General features: G+C 41.1%; 1 long non-coding RNA gene across 1 annotated transcript; it reads left to right on the top strand.

Annotated features, from left to right (window-relative positions):
* LOC110434445 lies at positions 13,242-13,834 on the top strand. Its single transcript, XR_002451942.1, has 2 exons — positions 13,242-13,363; positions 13,472-13,834. It is a non-coding gene; the product is annotated as an uncharacterized LOC110434445 (long non-coding RNA).

Here is a 14,570-nt window from a genome sequence, read left to right as displayed (position 1 = left end):
TAGGGGGAGCTAGCACTACCAAAATCGAAATTGAAATGTTTGTCCAACCTTGTCTTATGATTAAAATGCTTTGGACAAGCAATTCAAGTTCATTATGATTTCATTTCATATCTTTGTGATGGTTGTCATCAATTACCAAAAAGGGGGAGATTGAAAGCCCAAGTTTGGTTTTGGTAATTAATGACACCAAGTTGCTAATGCCTTGTGTTTAAGTGATTTGAGTTAGGCATAGCAACACATGTGATGAAGGTGCATGGTGGCATGGAAAGGTGGCCACATGATTACAAAGAAATGAAGCATGATGTGGAGATCATGATGATAGACGAGGAGCAAAAGTTATCAAGGCAAAGGTATAAACATAGGGTTTTACTTTTGCCGGTCTAAGATGAGTAGAGAAGTGATTGACCGGGTTTAGGATAGATAGCCGACTATCAAGAGGGGAAATCACGGTCATCTCTTGAATCAAGTGCTACTAGGTCCATATCTTGAGCATATGCATTAGGATCTAGTAAAGTGCTAACTTAACTCCTTTGGTGAAAATGTTTGTGAAAAGCTAACACACTTGCACTTTGGTGATGGACACTTGTTGGTGTTAGCACATTTGCAAAGGAGGTGGTTTTCCTAGGGTTGAGAGGGGTGTGGGTTCGGCGCTTTTGAGAAAAATAAGTGTATATTTTCTATTGCGCCGGTGGGAACTTTTGAGAAGTCGCGGGAGCGTTTTCTCAGTGAGAAACACTCACCGGACGCTGAGTGCGGAGGCACCGGACGCTGGCCTTAGAGTCCGGTGTGCTTGACCCTGCTAGGGTTGAGCGCCGGACGCACTCTGAGAGCGTCCGGTGGTTAGCGTCCGGTGTGAGGGGTTTTTGCAACCCTCTCTGCGCATGAGTCCGGTGTGCACCGGACGCGTCCGGTGTGGACTTGCAGAGCGTTCGGTGTGTTGCAGGTAGCCGTTAGGATCTGACACGCGAGATTCAAAGAGGACACGTGGCCAACTCTAGTGCACCGGACGCAGGGTGTCGAGCGTCCGGTGCTCACTTAGTAGCGTCCGGTGCCCCCGTTTTCAGCCCAGTGAAAACAGCCAACGGCTAGTTTCTTTGAGGGGCTTATAAATAGTTGGTGGCCAGCTTTGGGAGGTTCTCTCTTGCACATTTTGATTACTTGAGACATACTTTGAGCTAGAGAATACTCCCTCCACTCATCTCCTTGCTTGATTGCTCATCCTAGTGAGATTGAGTGAGATTCAAGTGCATTGCTTTGAGAGTTGCATTTAGTGGCACATGATTCTTGAGTTTGCTGCGGATTTCTTGTTACTCTTGGGTGTTTCCCGACGCCCTAGACGGCTTGGAGCAGCGGTGGTGTTGAGCTCGTGATTGGAGATTGTTTCGAGCCTCACCAAGTGATTTGTGAGGGGTTCTTGAGCCTTCCCCGCGGGAGATCGCAATTGACTACTCTAGTGGATTGCTCGTGGCTTGGAGGATCCCCATCTTGTGAGTGGATGTGCGGCACCCGCTGAGGGTTTGGCTTTGGATTGCCAATTAGCTCGTGATCCATCAAGTGGGTGTATCGCCACAACGAGGACTAGCTTGCCGGGAAGCAAGTGAACCTCGGTAAAAAATATTGTGTCATCTCTTGCCGAGGATTCTCTTGTGATTGTGAGTGATTGGTTGGATATATCTCTACTCTACAACATTGGTATAACAATCACTCTTCACTTCTTTACTTACTTGTTTACCTTGCTAGTTGTTTAGCCCGTTTAGTTTAGTCTTCTTGTTTAGGAGTGTAGCAAGCTTCTAGTTGTGCTTTCTTGTTGTAACTAGTGTTTAGCTTTCTTGCTAGACTTGTGTAGGTGGCTTGCTTAGCGTAGTTGTGCAAGTGTTAGAATAGCTTCGCCTTTTGTTTTACTAATCAACTTGTCTAGTTGAAGTTTGTAGAAAATTTAAATAGGCTATTCACCCCCCCTCTAGCCATTTGGACCTTTCATCTATCCGCTGTTTGCTATCAAAGGTTATCTCTTTTATACTAAGTACGTTATATATTTATGCATTGTATTTTGATATTATCTCTTATTTGTAGCTATATGTGAGATTTGACTTCTAAGACTCATATATGGTGCATATCTGGTTTTATCCTTAAAATAGGGTATTACATTCATCTAGTTCTAGTTCTAGTTCCTCTAGTTCTAGTTCTAGTTAGTTCTAGTTGTAATCTAGAAAATAGGGAGAGAGAAGAGGAGAGCGGAGGAGGAGCCGGATCTGTCGGATCTTCCTCAACATTGTACTTTTGCAGCAACTGGTTCATTCTTCATCGTTCTCCAGTTTCTTCAATTCATAATTTCTGAGTTCTTTAATTACTTTTATTTACATTCAAGTTATTTATTGGATTCCCGCTTGCATCAAGTGCTCTAATCTTTATAACACTAGAGTAGTAATTAATAGATTAGACGTGGTGTTTAGTCTTGCAATTACCTGGAATTCCACCCAATCCTGCGGATTGTTGTGGTAGCCCTAGGGTAGTGACAGCCCTAACGGTCGACGTATTCCACCTCGTTTGGATCGGTGTTTGTAGGACCGTAGTTTCCTAGCCCCCTTCTCATCTCTTTGTGGTTAGTGTTCTGATGTCCCGAAATAAATAATCTTTGAAGTATTTCTTGATTCTTATATCAACTAGAGAACTCTCACGAAATTTCCTCTCTTCCCACCAAAAATAATTATATAGTTATCCTTGGGCGATCTTGAATCTTAATTAGTACACTCACGTTCCCTGTGGAAAATCGATACTCTGAAATACTCCCGGTGAAAGCTACATCGGTATCCGTGCGCTTGCGGTTTTTTCTGTTTGCGTTTAAAATACCCAACAATCGCTCAGTATTCGTGTTTCAGTATTGTTCAGTATTTCATGGTCCTGAGTGTTGGACAAGTTGATACTGAACACTCTCCAGTACTGCTCAGTATTTTTCTACTCAGTTTTAACTTACGGTGTAGAATAATATTCTACACCTAGAGTGTAGAATAGCGCTACCGTGTGTATATATAACCAAATATATAGGGACTACAAGAGAGGTGTGGTTGCATGATGCAAGCTATGACGGGCACAGGTTGTATATAGGAGCAAAAGGCCTTGCAAGGAAAACGGTACGCCCCCGAGGGGGGGGGGGAGAGAAGGTGATAACTTCACGGCTCAGTAGTAATTTTACTCTTAACTAATTAACTAGTTTGGAATTGATGGTTTTTACCCATATACATATATATATACATCTATATTTTTATATTTATATCTATATCTGTATCTATATTTCTATCTTTGCCTCTATCTATATTATATATTCTCTATCTACATCTCTCTATCTATATATTTATCTCTATATCTATATCTATATCTGTATCTCTATCTCTGTCTCTATCTATATTCTATATTTTATATATTACATATTCTCTATCTACATCTCTCTATCTATATATCTATCTCTATATCTATATCTCTTATAATCTTAATACCCGAGTGCTATCGCACGCGACCTGCCCACCTTAGTAGTCCACTACCATATACAGTTACAATCCACTACCACATGCAATTATGATATCTACATAAGTGAAACACACTATCCAGTAATAAACATTTAGTTATCCACAATGATATGCCATGCCATCCACTACATTAATTTATAATAGTTTATCCTTTCATATAAGTAATTATATATAGTCTAATTTTTCATTCTAAATTATCCACAATTCCCGCAACAATATACGAGATAGCTTCTAGTTTCTTATAAAACTAATCCACACTACAAGATTTATCTTTATTTCCACACTACAAGTTCTATCGAAAGCAATCCACTCATCATCTTCCACTAACTATCCATATCATCTCCTAAACTCCCAGTAATAGCCATGTTGTCCTCCCACCACGTCATCTCCACTAAATGCAATACTACTTTCAAAATATAAATAATATATAAGGCATCCGTATATTGCTATATATTTTGTCATTCCATCATCTTATAATTTGTTCTAATTATATTAGTTTTTATTGGCTTCTTTCATTGTCTTGCACAATTTTGATCAAAATGGATATAAGAATATGTAGGTTTAACTTGTACATGCAACGGTTTTATTTCTAAAAAAAGGTCAGCAACATGGGGGATATCCTTCTAGTAATATATATGGTTGTCATAATATGTCTGTTAATGGTTTTGGCTAGGATCACGGTGGGAGTTGTTGTTCAATGATTAGTCTTTGTGGATCTCTAATATGGCAACACATGGAACGGTGGTTTAACCGATATATATTTGATGTTTACCTGAGGTAGTTTAATGTCAAAATAAGTTAGGGGGTAGGTGGGGTAATCTCTAGTGGGTTAGGAAGATTTTTCACCTAGTATCTAGCTGTTGACGGTTGATAACGTCAACTTTTATTAGAACTTTAAATCCAAAGGAAAATACGAATACACGCTAGTCTAGGGTTTAAACTGACAATTTCCACAAGTTTTGCATACTCTATATTTTCCAGGGTGAATTTCAGGAAAGCTGAAAAGAGAGATTCCAATGCAAAATATACACGAAAATTATCCGCCACGGCAAATGTCGCGGGAAGACTCAGAAAGGATCGAGAACGCACCCGACGCAACGGGGGGCTTGGCGGCTGCTAGGTGGGGCCGGCCGACCCCACCCTAGCGCCCGCCGGCGCCCCCCTTTAGGGTTTCGGCCCCCTCTTCTGGAAGCTTCCTCCACCTCCTCTCTTGATGCATCTCGGCCTTTGGTTAAGTCGGTTTGATTCTACGGCGCACACGTACTCCACGAGGCTATAAATAAAGGGGCAGACCCCCTCCCAGAAGCACCCCAGATTCAATTCATTCCTCCTGCTTCATTTGTCAAGAGTAGTCAGAAGTTAGGGTTTTCCAGAGATTAGAAGCAGAGCTCTAGTTCTTGAAGTTGTTTAGTATAGGTGTCTAGCGAGGTTCAAGTAGAGATCGGGCGCTCTCCTCGGGATTCCAGAAATTGGTAATATTATCTTGTATTTCATTATGACTTTGCTCTACTTTAATATATTGCTATTTATTCAGTTCTTAGTTTATTCTAGTTGCATATTCGATATAGATGTGGTTCATGATGATTATCGTTATATGATCGTAAAGCGCCTGATTCAGTACTCGAGTGAGTCAGGTGGTGTATACTATGTAGACGTGGTGTCTAGATATATTGTGTACCTACGAAGGCACCCTGATGTGTCGGGTCGTTTGGTAGTCCGCGTAGGTGACAGATGCGTTGGTTTCTTTGTAGTCCACCCCCCATACATAGGACTAGCCGAGCGCGGTCGCGAAGGAGGTGACAGTTGCGTCTTAAAATCCTTATTAGTTGATGCTACTTATGATGTTTTCTGAGTTTGTCACATTATAGATGAAAATATGTAGCATGGCGTAGGCTGTAGATTTTATATTAGTAATTGCATAGGTTTCTTTTATTTTATTTGAATATCAAGATTGCCTTGCTACATTGGTGAGTCTTTATTTCTTATCTCTGGAATACCATTTACTTCATTACTCAGTTATCATTTATCATTTATCATATTATCGACTAGTTATCACTAAAGCATTAGTACTATTGGTTGTGATAGATTTACATAATTATAATTTCTTTAGTTCCTACAAGATTACCTAAGCCTAATGAATAGAATGCTGCTTTATCCTTTTGACATAAAATAAATCAACGATACTCGGAATACTTCCTGGGCAAAATGCTACAATGGGAGAATTATCTGTGCGCTTGCGGATATATTCTATTTAGAGTTATTGCGAGTAGATTATTTTTATCCTTGGTTTTTGGCATCATGTTAGAGATGACAACTTAATATGAAGTGATGCTAAAAATACCAACACTAGCAATCCACTTTGTATGAAAAAATATCCAACATCTTTTTGCAACACACAGTCACTACTAAAAAACTATTTCTAGAAGCAAGCGATAAATAGGATTTTTACAAGTGATTACATGACTCCTCTTTTATTAAGGGACTCTCTAGAAATGGTCAATATTCACGGGTGCTAAAAACTCCACGTCTGAAATGTATTGTTAGAGATGGACATCAATAGCTATAAATACATTTCTAAAGGTGGCCATGGGCATCATCTCTCATTTAAAATGAAGACCTTTGGAAATAGTTTGAAAATAGCACAAAAAATAGCACTAAAGAAGTACTTAGGCTATGTCTTCAGCAAAGATCACGCAGCAATAGGGTATTTAATTCACAAGAATGAAAACCTATCGATCAGAGAGCATGATTAATCTTATGCACTGTTGTCATTTAAGTACTTCAAGCTCATAAGAACATTGTGGAAGGAAAGAACACACCAAGTAGAAATACAAGAAGTAAAGAGAATATTGAGACAACTTAAATTGTTCCCATGATATCGAGGTGTGTTGCCACACCATATATGCACCACACCCCAACACGTTGGAGCAACGACTAAAGGTTAAGTCTTGTTGAGTCACCAAGGCGCAAGGTCAAATAAGAGTGCCCCTTCTCCATAAGGCCAAGCACAAAGCACTTGACCTTCAATGGATCATGACCAGCAGCAATTTAAGTGCTGCCATACTAGAATTGGTCTTTCAAATAGCCTAGATCCTAAAGTGCAGTCAGGGGCGAAGCCCAGTTAGGCCCATTTGGATGCCTAGGCATGCAGGCCAAAAACAAACTACCTTCGCAAAAACATATTTCACCCTTTGTGCACCCCCATGGCCTGGTGAATATTTTTTACAATTTATTTGCTAAATAATTGACCTATTTTGTTTCTTTCCTGAATCACATATTTTGCTATATGAGCCATCTTTCATTCATGATTTTGGCATTCTATCAATGACTACACTAAAGTGATCAAAGTCGTCTTCATTTTGTTAAATGGTGAGTGTTATAATTACCTCTACCTTATGTTTGGACCAAAATCTCATCGCTATTGCTAGAAGTCGAATTTTGATTTAAAAATATGGTAGTTGTGTATTAGTTATGCTATTTTGTTCGAACATCATATGGTTTATTATGATTAAGTGGTGCACCCCATTCAATTTGCTCTAGTTTTGCCCTTGAGTGCAGTCAAAGGTATACATAGCACATTCGGTTATCTAATCAAATAACGTACTCTAGTATACGTAGTAATTAAATTAATTACGCTTCCATAAAGCACATTAATTTTTGTTGGCCAACCAGCTTTTTTTTGTGGTTAACTGAATCAACTTGCTGATCTATAAATTATTACATACTCGAGCTATTTCCTGTTCCTCGCTGTTCATATATCGATCATCAGCACGGATAGATTCAAAAGGATAACCTCGGGTAGTACTCCCCTTTGCTGATTGATCGGCAGCCAGGCAGCAGATGGATGCTAAGGTGATCCCGATTCTGCTCACCGTGTTCTTGGCATGCCATGCCATCTCTGCAAAATGTGAGTGCTTATATATGTTATATATATCTCGCCATTGTAGCTAGATCTACAAGTTTTTACTGGTGTGGAAGTGGAACTGTGGATATATAAATATGATTCAACCGACGCATTTTGCAGGCAAAGGTGCTGATCACCAGGAGCTAACCACAGGTGGTCTCCGGCGCCTGCCGGACGGCAAGGAGACGACGACGGTGTTAGGGAGCAGCAAGCTTGCCATAGTGTTATGCTTTAAGCGTCGGTGCAGATATCACCTCGCGACCTGTTACTGCTGCCTAACTCAGCCCGATTTTCCTTGCTACGAGGACAGGCAATCGTGCCATGATGTCTGCCCCTGATGACCGCAAAACTATGTGCTTGCGTGTGCCGGCTGTTGCTGGCAGTATCCGAGCGACAATAATACTTGATCGTGCGTTGGGAGAAAACTATGTTCCTTCTGCACCCAACGCTCGGATTTCGTGTGAATCGAAACTGGCGTGCTGTCGTTGACTGTGATTTTAATGTTGATCAAATCACAAATACATGAAAGATAAAGGACCATGGCCAATTCAGGTATCCATGTTGAATAATTAGGTAATTTTCAAATTAGAATATAAATCATGACAATCTCAGATACTAGTATAAGCATTTCTCGTATACTTGTATGATTTAACAGCATGAACATTAGAACTAGTATATATAAGCGTAGCTCGTGCACTAGTTAGATTAAATAACATGAACATAAATACTACTGTAAACATAGCTCATACACTAGTCACTACTAGTCAGATTAAATTAAATAGAATGAATTTAGACGTTGGATCAAGGAGGTGTACCTTTCGACTGTAGAGGGAGACAACATCGCTAGTGATGGAGATATAGTGGAAGACACCGCTAGTGGTACGTGGTGGAGTGATATCGTCAATGAGCAGTGGAGGAAGAACTCGAAACATGCAGTTGATGACGAATACACCAGTGCGCCGCTTTAGTTGGATGGAATACGACCTGTCGTGAAAGATGGGAGCAGTCGTGCCAAGAGGGTTTACTAAAAACCTTATTCGTCCTCTCCCAATGAAGGATCACAAGGACGAAGGTTCCTGAGACCTGCTCTCCTGATCGTCGATGCACACAGGTGGTAAATGATGGAGAAACTATAGCAGCAGCACAACAACGAGAAGAGGCAAAAACCCTAGTTCAGTTAGATAGGTTCTAGCATGGATGATAGGTTTCTTATATAGTCCTATCGAGCTGATCTCTTGTCACGATCATGATCTAAACCGTTTACGATTCCTATATGCAAACTTGAAGGCCAAGAAACGAAAACTAAAAACTGCGAAAGAGACAACACCCACGCAAGGGGATGAAATGAATTTTTGTGGATCATTCACGTACGGTGTTGCGCGCCCACGCCTTGGCTCGGCGAGGCGAGGGCGCACATATGGGCTTCCTTTCTCCTCCTCACATTAGACTTGAGGATGTAGGAAGGACATCGATATCTATGCATGGCTATCTCTGCTTCCACAAACAAGGTGTGACTAAAGACTTTTCACTTTCCCTATATTCACACATGACTGGGCCACTAAAATGTCTTCATAGGAATTTCTGAATTTATATTGGGCTAAGCCCATTTATTCCAACAATCCACTCGGTTAAACATAATAGATAACTACTTTGCCTTTTCCAATTCCTAGCATTTTCAGTCTCCATACTTGCTGTTCTACAAGCATTTCGATGATGTTTGTGGGTTCAATCCTAGGTGTGGAGTCCTTGAGATGGGATCCTTCGGAGAGGTGTTCTTAGCAGGTTTTAGTGGGATCTCCGTGAAATTATCGTCGACTCCCTTGAAGGTAGGACTAGCCCCCATCACTTATCAGAACCATCATTCTTGGAATCATAGTTGGGCTCATCTCTTGATATCAAAATATTTTAGTACAATTTGTACCAAGCACATACCTTTGTGTAAGTGCTATGCAAGAGCAAAACCTATTATTTGGATGTGGGTTAATTCTTAGAAACCTTTGCTCAAAAAATTCTTAGAAACTTGGGTTCACACATCTCAAAAAGTATTTTTCTCACTGTATCCTTCCACACATTCCCACGCATCCCCAAATCCACAAGGGATCGGAGCACATGGGACTTGAGCCTTAGAGCTCAACTCTACACCCTACACACTATCTCCTAGATCTTAATTATATAGGTGCATTATCCTAGCTAGTTCTCAGTTGACCCCTTCAAAAAGGGCAAGTGGACGTGTACATAATGGTGAAAGGTTATCCCAACTAAATCCTTTGACTATCTCCAATAACAGTGACCCAAAATACAAGACTCAATTGTTCTTTGGGTAGTGCTACAAGCAAAAGATTCGATATCCATCTTTGGTCTTCTCTAACAACAAGACCCAAAAGATGATAACCCTTTCTGCAAATAGGTCTCTAGGGGAGAGGATATATACTCAGATTTGGGTTACGCCTCTCCTGACACTCAAAATGGGTCTTCCATATAGATACTCTGTTGGAGGCTATATGTATTATGTTGGAGACCCATTTTGGGTTTGGATACTGCAATGGGTCTCCTGTTGGAGGATCAAACAAGGTATCTTCCTAATGGGAAGCTCAACTTCCAATGCCCATGATAGCCACATCCTCCTAGGAACTCATCTAGCTAGATAGGGTTCCATTCCGGCAAACTCCTATAACCAATGGACCCATCATAGGTACCCTCAAAAGCTGCTCATGTGACATTTTTCTAACTCAATGTCATTTGAAGATTAGTCACACTAACTTGAACACCCTCACCACACACCCAGAACACACGCTAGAAGTCTTTCATCTTGATATATCCATAAGTAGTTGGCACTAGGCCTAGTCCATACACAAGCAAATCTACACCATGTAGTCATCACATCACATGATCCACAACATAGCAACATAATATAAATAGCAAGTGTATATGTAAGTAAGCGTGCTATCTTAATAGCAGGTATTCCAAATGAACTCATACATAGCTCTATTGTATAGAGTTCGTTTTTAGGAATTTTTTGGTATAAGAATCATATTTTTCAAAAATAGTATGAATTATGAATTTATGAAGATTAAGAACCTTTTTCCTATTTTCAAAAAGAGATAAATTCCAAAAAAAAGAACATGGCATGTGGCATAACCATAGGGAACCATGTGTCCTTTGACGTATAGGGGCTAAGTAATTGGCAAGCACTTTATAATTGTAAACCTTCTTGAGTATGTAGTGGTTGTTCTTGCATTTATTATTCTTCTTGGACTTGGTGTACATAATGAAGGCTTTGATGATTGGATTAATCTTCTTGCCATCCATCTTAATGTCCTCCTTGACGACATGCATGCATTGGAAGGACTTGTGGCCTTGTTGATGACACTTGATGCACATCACATTTCCTCCTCTCTCAAGCTTCTTCACCATGTGGTCATGGTTGTCTTGAGGGAGGTAGACATCATTCATGGTGTGCCTACCCTTTGAGTTGGCCATCTCCTTCTTGAGCCTTTCCACCTATTGCACGCATGAGCTTTGTCATTCTCCTCCATAATGGATTCATCTTAAGATTATACATGAACTTTTCAATACAAACTTTATTGCAAGTTGTTAGATAACAAAAGGTTAACACATATACCTTAAAAATTGAGATTGAACACAAGCTAGATTGGTACATGCACAAGGGAGCCTCATTTTCTTTAAGGATCTCAAACTTTCGCTTAAGATCACCGTGCTACTTGTCTAACAAATCAAATTTGTTAAGCAAATACTCAGAGCGAGTAGCAAATTAAGGTAGCATTGAGTTGCCCAATTGCTTTGAGGTTCTTAATTTCTTTAGACTATATCTGTAAAAACCTCTCTTGTTCACATAGCAAGTCAAGTTGGTTCTCTTTGTCACTAAAGGAGTCATCATCACTTACATTTATTTTCTTACTGTCACACTCGGCCTAATTTGGAATTTAGCCTGTGGTGGCCCATGTGCATATTATGAGATAATTATGAAGGATTTACCCCCCCCCCCTTGGTTGTTAAGGGTGGGTTAGACCAACATATAAGGCTTCTAGAGTCCATTCCACCATACCCGGGTTAAATTTTTTTTACGTGAAGTGAGGACGAAAGCGTAAGTGGGATGGTGGTAGGTGTGGTTCGCTCAGTGTGCAGAGTGGATCTGAGCCGTTTGGACTCTAGGGGATTACAAATGGTATCATAGCTGATCTTCGTGGCCACAGGCGCGTGCGGGTCAGTTCATTGTGCGTGTAGGCCCTGCGGGGTGCACGGGTGTATGTCACACTTGGCCCAATTTAGAATTTGGTCTGTGGTGGCCCATGTGCATATTATGAGATAATTATAGAGAATTTAGTCCCACCTTGGTTGTTAAGGATGGGTTAGACTAACATATAAGGCTTATAGAATCCATCCCACCAATCCCGGGTTAATCCTTTTACGTGAAGCGATGACGAAAGCGTAAGTGGGATGGTGGTAGGTGTGGTTCGCTCAGCGTGTAAAATAGATCTGAGCCGTTTGGACTCTAGGGGATTACAAATGGTATCATAGCTGACCTTCGTGGCCACAAGCGCGTGCGGGTCAGTTCATTGTGCGTGTAGGCCCTGCGGGGTGCACGGGTGTATGTCACACTTGGCCCAATTTAGAATTTGGTCTGTGGTGGCCCATGTGCATATTATGAGATAATTATAGAGAATTTAGTCCCACCTTAGTTGTTAAGGATGGGTTAAACTAACATATAAGGCTTCTAGAATCCATCCCACCAATCCCGGGTTAATCCTTTTACGTGAAGCGATGACGAAAGCGTAAGTGGGATGGTGGTAGGTGTGGTTCGCTCAGCGTGTAAAATAGATCTGAGCCGTTTGGACTCTGGGGCATTACACTTATCTAAAGCCATGAGGAATGTTGGTGATGACTTGGCAAGGAGGCTTGGCTTGGGGGAGTAGGTGGTGAAGTAAATCTTTGCTTGACTCATCAATTGAACTTGAACTTGTGTGTTTTCACCACTTACCTATTCTCAAAATAGCTAGGTATGCCTCATGCCTTACCTTGGCCATTCCCTTAGGATCAAGATGAGTTGAGTATCCCTTCTTCCGAAGTGTCTATACATGATATGTGGTCTCTTTAGATCACTTTTGGACTTCTCTTCTATACTTATCCTCGCTTGAGGAGCTTGCATTGAGGCCTCTTCTTCATCATCGCTTTCATCTTCTTCATCTGAGTTTGATTCTTGCCGCCTTGGCTTGTTCTTGCTCTTGTGCTTTCTTGTGGCGGCCAAGCTCTTGATGCGCGGTATTGGTGAAGAGTTCTTGATGCCCACCCAAAGCTCTTGAGTGATTATCTTGTTTATGATTTGGTTAATTAGGTGTCATCTCATCAAGTTTCTTCTCATGAAGAATCTAGTGGAGATGATAACATTGTACTCCAAAACTTTCTAAGAGACTGAATGGTGTTCCAGTTGTACGTATCATCAACAATGTCATCTCACATCAAGTTTCTCATGATGACTGCTGATGGCAATTTCTCTAGTAGTGTGCCTTGGAAAATCTAAGCTTCATTAATTATACACCATACATGTCTCTGTTACGTGGTGCATTATTTGATTATATACCTAAAGAATGAAACTTTTGTTTTGGGGTGCAGAAATATCTAATGTTTTTCTAACTCAGTAACAATAAACGAAGGGAAATCTAAAGCGTACCTTATCTAGTGGCCTCACGTCGAAGCAGGAAATAATGAGCAATGTATTAGTACTATGGAATTCTTATATATGTAGCCGATCTGCATGTACCTGAAACTGTATTTCTGATCTATAAATTGCCTACGGCTCCAGCATTATCGGCCGAAACTATTAAAGAAAAAAGTCCTCGGGGCCAGATGGATGACAAGGTGATGGTAGTTCTCCTCGCCGTGTTCTTGGCATCATGCTTCCTTTCCCCTGCAATGTGTAAGTGTACACATTCATCCTATAATAATAATAATAATATACTTTCACATCTGAAAGAAAAGTTTAGGCGCCATGATGTGAAGTAGCGTACATACTGAATGCTTGCAGGCCAAGGTGATGTCGCAGAGAGATCGACAGGCGGCGATCACGGCCGGTTGCCGCCGGACAGCCAAGAGATAACTGAGGGAAGCAAGTTCAGATTTAGACTATGCTTGAAAACCTTTTGTGGCGCTCACTTTAAGACCTGCTACTGCTGCCTAGTGCTGCCCAGTGCCCCTTGCTACTACACACAGCAACCGTGCTGGGACATCTGCCCCGGTGCTGCACAACCCCTGCAACGCCTGGCCGCTGCGCCGAAGGCACTGTCTCCGGCCGATTTTAATTGACTGTAGAGGGATTCTGTTTGTCAGTTTGAGTTCCCTACTGGTTGATTTGAATAAAATTTCGAAGGCTGATCTGCTTACCAAAACATTTAAAATTTTAGCCAGCAATATATATAAATCCAACACAATATCATGTATAGGGTTCTTCTACACTTTGGCGAAACAAGCAACCACGAATATCCAAGACAATAATAGCTACGAAGTTTTCCATGGCCAAAAGGTTCATGTCAATTGTACCCAGCCCTTCACCTAAATTAATTTATTTCGAAAGCTGCATCTAACATACTCCCTCTATACCAGGATTAGATGACGTTTATGATATGATTGTGCTTACCAATGAATCATTAATTAAGGGCTAATCTTCCAGTTTAGCCCCTATTAAATGGAGCCGAAGGTGTTGCTAGACATGAAAGACTTTCATCTCTACTGGTTACTGGGATGGTTTCGATGTCTGCGTGGGTGAGGGCAGGGGTTCGAATCCCATGTCGTTCATTGATTCAATGAACGAGGCGACGCGCGGTTGGGGGTGGGACCGAGACGCGTGCGTCCGTTCAAGCGCACGTGCGATGAACGAAACGGCAGGGGCATTCCAGTCCGCCGGACTTCTTTGGAGGCTAAAACGCCATGCTTTGCCAAATCTAAACAGGTGCCCAGAACGTCACTTAAACCTGGTATGGAGGGAGTACATGAATAATTTGGATGCAATTCAATTTCCAAACAACTATTAGCTAATAATAGCTGCTAATTATTAGGAGAGGCTTAATAATTCAACCTCTCCTATAAGCAGGTTCTAAACTTCTACAGCATCGTGTTTGGATCTCTAT

The sequence above is a fragment of the Sorghum bicolor genome, chromosome 4 (assembly GCF_000003195.3).
Source record: "Sorghum bicolor cultivar BTx623 chromosome 4, Sorghum_bicolor_NCBIv3, whole genome shotgun sequence".
In the NCBI taxonomy this organism is placed as follows: Eukaryota; Viridiplantae; Streptophyta; class Magnoliopsida; order Poales; family Poaceae; genus Sorghum; species Sorghum bicolor.
This window is presented reverse-complemented; position numbering and strand designations above follow the sequence as displayed.